This window comes from Lipophrys pholis (genome assembly GCF_963383615.2).
Source record: "Lipophrys pholis genome assembly, chromosome: 11".
NCBI lineage: Eukaryota > Metazoa > Chordata > Actinopteri > Blenniiformes > Blenniidae > Lipophrys > Lipophrys pholis.
The window spans coordinates 22,119,082-22,127,710 of NC_137631.1; positions in this window are offsets into that span (position 1 = coordinate 22,119,082).

Below are 8,629 nucleotides of genomic sequence, written 5' to 3' on the forward strand. Positions count from 1 at the left end.
AACAAAGAGGGCTAATGGTGGGCCAAAAGCATGATGGACAGAGCTGAAGAACAAATTCACAGGGGGTTCTGGATCAATAATGCAGCAGTTACATCGAGACACGTTTTTATTTACCCGTAGGACATATTTCCGTTTCTTTCTTGTTCATTATATATTTTTTGAAAGATGAGACTCATAGTTCAGTATGGTACTTTAAAGAATTCATACTAGTAGTGAGACCCTGTGCCTGGTGTCAAATTACATGTGGGCAATGAGGAAGAGAACAGATGCATACTGGGTCTTGCACTATATTACTAGGTTAAAGACAGTTTAGGACTAGTATTATGTCAGTACAACTGCATAAACAATCTTGCCTTCATTTTAAAGGTTGAATATGTTTCATGTCTCCAGACAATATTTACTAAGTGGAAAGTGGCAAGAATAGCTCATTTGGTCATAAAGGTTCACTGTTTCAAACCGATGTGTCTCATAAGCATCCACAAACTGTGGTACCCTGAACGAACGTTTTAGGAAATTGCAGTATCGTGGTGTTGGCTACAGGTTGCTGCAAGATTTCGCACAGAGTCCTCAGCTGATCCCAAGTGTGAGAGCGAGCTGTCCTCAAACCCCGTGAGAGATGCTTGTGTGAGGACTGATCATGAGACGGTTGGCCGAACATCGCAAGAATGTGAACCCTCTCAAAATTGTACTTCTCTGTATGAATTAGACTTATAACATGATTTGATCTGCATCTATGTTTTAAATGTCAACACCGTGTTTTACCCTAAAGGTATTTCAAGTTTTTAAAAACAGAAGCTGCTGCTGCCTCTAATTTCAGGACCCTTGACTGGACCCTCCTTGTATCTGATTGCTGCTCTCTGCCCTGATGTGTTTCACCTGTGCCTTAGTGTGTGATTGTCTTCACCTGGAAAATGTAGTATATAGAGGGCCCCTGTTGTGTGTGTTGTTGCCAGTTCATCTGCATTCCAGTCTTTCTTGCCGTTCCAGCGTTTCTTTGTAAGTTTAGTGTTTCATACTACTTGCTTAAGTTTGGATTTTGCACTTTGGCCGCAAAGACGTTTCTGCTGGCTGCTTGCTGCACCTCCCCTGTCGCCAGTGCTTTCAACATTGTTAGCTCTAGTCACATCAACTTACTGAGTCTTCCCCCATTGATCGATCTGTAACACAAGTACTTCTAATTCTTTGTACTTGCCCAATACAGTAAAGAAGGGTAGAAGTAAAGCCACAAATCTTCAGTGTTGTTACATGCTTCATGTACCCTAATTTTCATTTGATAAGTTATCAGTGATCAAACACATGGTTGTACATCAACCACATACTAAGGCAGAGTCATAAAGAAGTCAGAGGGAGTGTTCCAGCAGCAATTCTGCTGCACAAAAACAAGCTCTGACGACCCAATTCCACGAAATTCTGTATAATTCCTGAAACAACCTTAAAAAACTCTTCTTCTGTTAAACCTTTGTTTCACTGCTCTAAACCTTGACGTAGTATTGTATCTGCGGACATGCTCCTAGTGTTTTATTGCTCCTTGATTGGTGAAAACAAGTCTGTAAATCTACCAACAGATGAAGGAGGAATGCTTCTCTACAACACTTCTTGTAAATGTTTGGTCAAAGTCAGCCAGTCTTTGTGGAGGGGGTTTCTGAGTGATCTATGGCCACATGCAGCATCACAAGCAAATTATACTGAGGAGAAAATACTTGAACTAATTAAAAGTATGTCAGGGCAACCTGGATGTGCCTGGCTTAAATTTTCTGCAATATGATAGTGGTCTGTTAATGTTTATATCTAGATTAATGACTATATTTTTAATAGACAACATTGGTTCAAGGTCAGGAGGTATCAAAACCAAATAAACAAGCTGATTTTTATACCTTTTGTTGTTTTTATTTAATCATTACTTTCTTATACACTTAAATGTATTATTGTGTTTTGTGCTAGTTGTTTTTAAACATTGTTTTATTTCACTACTTGAATTCTTGCATTTTTCTCTGCCTACATAATTTATTTTCTTTTATTGCAGATTAAGTTAATTTGGCTTCATTAATTTTTCTTGACATGTTTGATTTTCTGCTATGTAATAAGCGTAATAATAATAATAATAATAATAATAATAATAATAAGGCCTCATTCAGGACCTATTTTTGTTCTTGGGGTCTAATCTTGTCATTACGCTTGATTTATTTATTGGAAAAGCAATTTATGAGTGTGAATGTTGCCTCAAGTTAGTATAAAATCTGAATAACCAGCCACTAGTTCAGGGGCATCTAACATATGGCCCATTTGCCAAAACCAGCTCGCCGTTCCCCTTCCAGTTATTGGCAGCACACCTCATCTCATCCACACTGAAAGCTCAGTCAGCTGCTGAGGAACATCTGTGTCTGAGCTTTTTCTTTTTGCAGCAGTATTTCAAAATGTTATAAAGCCAGATAAGGACTTTGCTGACCTGGCCGAGGCTCCAGGAAGCTCTTTTTCTTTTTTCTGCTTTATTGTGAATGACACTTTACCGGGTATTTCCTCTATTTTTCCCACGCCCTGCTGCAGCTGCTGCTGAAGGCCGTGTGATAGGAAACCAGATCGAGCAGCAGTCTGAAAACACACGGCGGGGGACAACGAACAGGTGTGAGCTCTGATTTTCACTTCCTTTAATAAACACACACACTAAAGGATCCACACAAGGAGGAAACACACTGGGTGGAGCAGTGGTATCAAACTGTTGTTGTTTGTCTTTCTCTATTGTTTGTGAAGATTAAACACAGAAAGAGCTCAGCTGCAGAACTAGTGCTGATTGGATGTATTTGAATGAATTCTGAGAGCATTTTTACACTGAATTTGATGGAAAGTGTAACTGATGTATATTAAATATGAGAGGGTCAGTGACGAATGAGGTAAGATTAACAAAAAAATATATGTATATATATATATGTCACTTCCTGTGTAAACACTACACTTAAGGTGCTTCTGAATCGTCCCTCATTTCTCCTTTCCTATCCACTTTTCCTTAACCCCTTGGATGACATCATGGGGTTAAGGAAAGGTGATAGGAGACTTCCTAAAGGAGTTAGGGAAAGGCGATCACGTTGTGCCAATCGGACTGCACTTCCACTAGGTGACATAATAATCTGACGGCCATGGAGAAAAAATTACAAGTTTCTGAAAATGGACTACAAAAAGTGCATTTCTACTACTTTCCCCTGTGCCTCTGACCACTGATATAATCTCAAATATCACAAGGTTTGAATTGAAATCAAAGGAAAAGAGGCTGCCAGGCAACGAGGAACTAAAGTGAAACGGCTGCCAGGTGAATAAATAACCAATCAAACTGAGAAATGCTACACGCATGCGGATGTTGTAAAACGAACACAGTAAAGTAAATTTTTTACTTTACTGTGTTCATTTTACAACATCCAAATAATATTCATAGTTGGGATCTGGGTTTTAGATTATTTAAAGTTGTTCAAGGCGTATTATTACACTAGTAACTTAACATGATCTGCTCCCTTTTCAGTCATCGTGAGTTCAGATGAGCGGGTCACTTTAAATGTTGTCGCCACAAGGAATTGTGGGGCAGCGTTATCTGGTCTCCTTTGGTAAAGGATGCATCAGTGTTTCCTCGGCTAAAGGAGGTTATAAAAGAAGCAATGAGCCTCCTTTCCTCAGCTTATTGAGAATTCAAGCGTTCCTTATCATGGCCGCCACTTAAACACTTCCGGGCTTTAGAAAAAGTAGATGGAAAAGGAGAAAGTAGGGACTATTAGGATGCACCCTTACTGTTTTGTGGTGAAACGTCCATTTTTGGCCACGCCCTCAGATATTTTGGTGCCATTTTGATACGCTTTACTCACCAATCTCTATCCTATCATTGCTGGGACTCGTGTAAGCAAGTCTGCACGCTGTGCAGTTTGGAGCACTTCTTTTAGTCGTGGTCGTCTGCACTGTTTCCTGTATCAACAAGGACCCCTGGCTAATCAAGGCCCCCAGCTATGAGGAAACTATGAGGCCCCTCATGTCCATCAACAAACCTCTTGTATCTACACGTGTAGGGCCAATAAGCAATATACGTGTATTCAAAGAAAGATTTGTTACCCTGTGCTAAATTTATTACTAGTGTTAATTAAATGATGCATTATTGCCATATATTATTGGCACATTATCTTGCACAGACCTAATAAGTACATAAATACAGTATAATCTAGTAATTGCACGATTCAAAATGACAAAAAACAAACATGAAGACATGTAGTTTATGTAATTATTGATATTTCAGGCACATCTTCAATTTCCTTTTTTTTTTTTTTTTTTTTTTTTTTTTTTTTTTTTTAATTTTTTTTTTTTCTTCTTCGCCCTTGTCCTGTTCGGCAGCTTGGGCCAACAATATGATGTGATTGAGAGCCTTCGGAGTCAGAACAGTTTTTGGTCTTGCAACAGGGAGAGACCTGGAGTCTCCTCCTGTTGCCTTCTCCGTCAGAAGCTGGCATGGCTGCCGTACACGACCGGGGGGGAACGCACAAAGAGAGAGAGAAGAGAAGAGAGAGAAGAAAGTCGAGGGGGGAGGGGGGAGGGGGGTGGGGGGAAGGGGATAACATACAATGTCCTTGTTGTGCTACATATATTATTTGCAATAATCACACTCATCCAAATACTTTCCAACTGTTATTAGATTGAACCAGCCTGAGCAGCTCTATCTAGACAGTAAGATGATTTTCTAGATTAACCAGCCTGAGCAGCTCTATCTAGACAGTAACGTGAAGCAGGAACATGAAATAACAAAGAGGCAACAACAAAAGAGGAACATGATTTTTAAAGTTTGAGCAAATGATGACAGACAACAAGCAACTTCAGAAGCACCTTTCGTGAGGAGTGAAAGTGTGTGTGTGTGTGTGTGCGTGTATGTGAGTGTGTGTGGCTTGTCCACTGGGTGTGGCCGGAACTGTTGTGGGGGGACCCGTGGTGACACCCCGGGGTCCGAGGCCACCGCGCCCGGACACCGCCACCCCGGCAGACAGAAGCCCCCCAGGCCCGGGGAGACCCCAGCGAACCACCCCAGAGAGCCCCGCCCCCGCCCAAAAAGCACCCGACGGAGAATGCAGAGAGGAATCCCCCCCAGGCAAGAGGGGCCCACAAGAGAAGGACAAAGGGCACAGGGCCCCAGGCCCCGACCCAAGCCGCCAAGCCGAGAAAAGGCCGGAGCAGGGCCCCCGGGCCGAGCGGGCCGAGAGCCCCCCCAACCCCGGCGGCGAGTCCCACCGCACCCCCGGGAACAGGCCCACCCACCGCCCCCCCCAACCCGGTAAGGCAGAGACGGCCCCAGCCGCCGCGCCCCGGACCAGCCCCGCCCCCAGACCCAGGAAAGCGAAGCCCGGCGCAGGCCCCGGTCGGAGAACAGTCAACTCTACACCCCCAGGAGCCTCATAATCCACCCGCCCCATAACCCCTCCCCCCGGGTCTTGATTGGGAAACCCAACCCATGACCCACCCCGCACACACACACACCCACACACCCACACACACCCACACACCCACACACACACACACACACACACGGAACGGGGGGGGGAGTGATGACTTCAATTTCCTCATCTGTAAATCAAACTGTATGGCAACATGGTGCAAAGGTTATGTTCATGTTCATTTTCTAGAAGGATTTTTCTCTCTGGCTTATTCCCACACTCCACAGACAAGCTTCTTTGAATAGCCTGCAGCTTTGAGTGTCTGCACCAGTGATCATCTGTCTGTTTTAGCTCGGTGATGGACTCAACTGAGCTTCATGTTCCTTCCAACAAAGCTTAGGATCAATTACAGTCGGTGGAAAGAGGCAAAAAAAGAGAAGGATGAAGGTAGAAACAAAGGATTGGTGACTTAAAAAGCAAAAAGCTGCTGTGTAGTATTGTGAGTGTTTATTTAAGTGTGGCAATCTGGTGATTGGTTCATTTCAGGTATCGATTTTCCATGAATCGCATCTATATTCCTTCGTTTCCTTCCTGCATGCGGCCTTTTTTAAAAACCGGTGTAATGACAGAGGTAATTTCCTTTCCCTTCAGTTGTCAACATCTCCGCTCATCTCATCATCTCCTTCATTCATCCTTTATTCCCTCGCTCCAATCGTTTGTCACGACCTGGGCGAACAGGCAGACGATGCTGAGCGTGGTATTGACGCAATGATGCTGAGTCACAGCAGTGTGTGTGTGTGTGTGTGTGTGTGTGTGTGTGTGTGTGTGTGTGTGTGTGTGTGTGTGTGTGTGTGTGTGTGTGTGTGTGTGTGTGTGTACTCAGGTGCTGTCATCTGTTCTCAAGTGTTCATCAGAGAAAATGAGGTTGAAAAGTACCCGGATATGGAGGTCTGGCTGAAGTTTAATCAGATTCACATTTCTCAAATTACACATTCGACAAAAGTCACATCAGATGCAGATTCGACTGAATGACTAAAACGTGATAATTTTAAATGAACGGCAGAATGTTGTAGTAGTAGAATATAGTAAATGCATGAAAGTAGCGATTTAAAGCAGCCTAAATATTATAAATAGTAACCTTGGAGATCTAAAAAAAAAAAAAAAAAAATCTGATTTGCACTCTAGCTAATACAATTTAAAATGGCTTGTTTTGAATTTGTATGAGTTTTAACATAAGTAAATGTTTTTTCGAACTCTACATGTCTTCATGTTCTAAAGAATTGTTGCGAAAGATCAGACAGAGAGATCCAGTTCCAAAAAAAGCTGAGACACTGAGGTAAAGGTAGGCGAAAACACGGTGAGATGACTGATCGGCTAAAAGAAAAACAACAAACTGAAGTCTTGTCAGATCAAATCCAGTTATAGCTCAGCTCAAGATTTGAAAACAAAACCTGGTTAAGTGATGAAACTACCTGAAACCTGATTGTGGAATATGTTTAACTGAACGAACACCAAAAACAAATCACACACCGCAATCAAGTCAATTCAAGAAGAATCTTCATCCTTTTCATCCTTTCAACACTGTGGACCTACAAACGCCTCTGGCTTGGCTTCTTAAGTTAATTTATTCACGATTAAAAAAAACTAAACTTTTCTCTTTGTTTGGCATGGAGAGATTTTGGTGTCTTCCTTGTGTGATGGACCCATTTCAGCTGCGACTGGTTCATAGCAGAGCGCTCATTGAGCAGTTCCTGCAACATTACTTTGGATGAATAATAGATGGAACAACTCACTGAGGACGATCACAGTGCGCTCCAGTGTTTTCTGATCACACCATCCTTTCGCCGTGACTCCTCCTGCAGGGCATGGAGATGCATCGTGCCTCACAAAGGTTGTGGGCACCAGTGCCGCTGGAGGGTCTCGGTCTCGTGGATCCCCACATGACTTGTGAGCGGGATACATGTCCTAATTGTACCATGAACACAAAAATGTGTTTCATCATGTAGATTATTTGAACAAAGTGGGCACCAGACGCCGGGGACCTTGTGATGGAAAGAGTGACTTTCCCTCGAAGGCCCAAGGTGGAGAGGCGTGGTCTCTCGGGGTACTTGTTAACCTTCCCCCCTCAACAAACTGCTATCTTCCGCCCAGCGGGGGTAAATGCGGGCACACACACTCTCAGGCATGAACAAATGACTCATACGCCTTAGTAGTACTCAACCAGGCCACCTCAGGAAACCAGGGGCAGAGCCCTCATGTGCTGCGAGTGTGTTTGTAGTCAGCTGATGAGTGTGTGTGTGTGTGTGTGTGTGTCTCCCTGTGTGCATGTGTGCCCACATGAGGCTTTGAGTGTCTGTAGTCGCAGGGAAGGAAAATGAATATCGCAATATGACGACAGACGGCTGGAAAGAGCTGCAGGAATCGTCCTCGCCTCATAAATGTGTCAGTTTGAAATGTTGCAGCTTCAACTTCTTAATAATCGGCGACGGATATGAAACGGTTGCAAGAGATTCAGACGGCGGATAACATTTATATTAAAGCTGAGCCATTAATGTGATGGCAATGTGCAGTCTGACACAGAAGCTCCATTTATCATAATGTTCTTTGTTCCTGACCTCCCTCTTTTACAAAGATAAGCCAATGTTACCGGTGTCCAATTGTTGCTCTGATGGAACCTTATAAATATCACACATCAAGACATTTTTACCCTTAAAGCAACAGTTACTGTATCTGGAAAATTAATAAATGAAAGGGTACAGAGTGACTCACAGCATCACTCTTCTGGTCACACTATGTACTGAAGTCCACCGTCAAAAGATCCACTGTCTTCATCCACTGTCTCCGAACCTCTAGCAGTGCAACTTAGAGAAAATGGCTCTGCTGGGATAATCTTCATGTTTTGAATGAGTTTGATCATCAAGAGATTTATATGTTAAGGTGTATTCATGATTAACTAGGGGGGAAAGATTCCACCTGAATGCTGATAAAATGGGATTTTCCCACTGGGAAAGTGGGACTCTCTTTGAAAAGGACTTGATACTCTGAATAAAATCACTGTGGCAGAGAGGATTTTAATGTAATTCTTTATGAAATCAATTCTAGATTACACTAATTTCTGGAGTGTTAGTAGCGCCTGCGTATTAGTGGCATCTGTCAAAAAATGCATCACGAAGAGGAAATGAAACAAGATGCATGTATTTTTCCATGCACAGACAAAACTGCTCCGTTAATAAGAACCA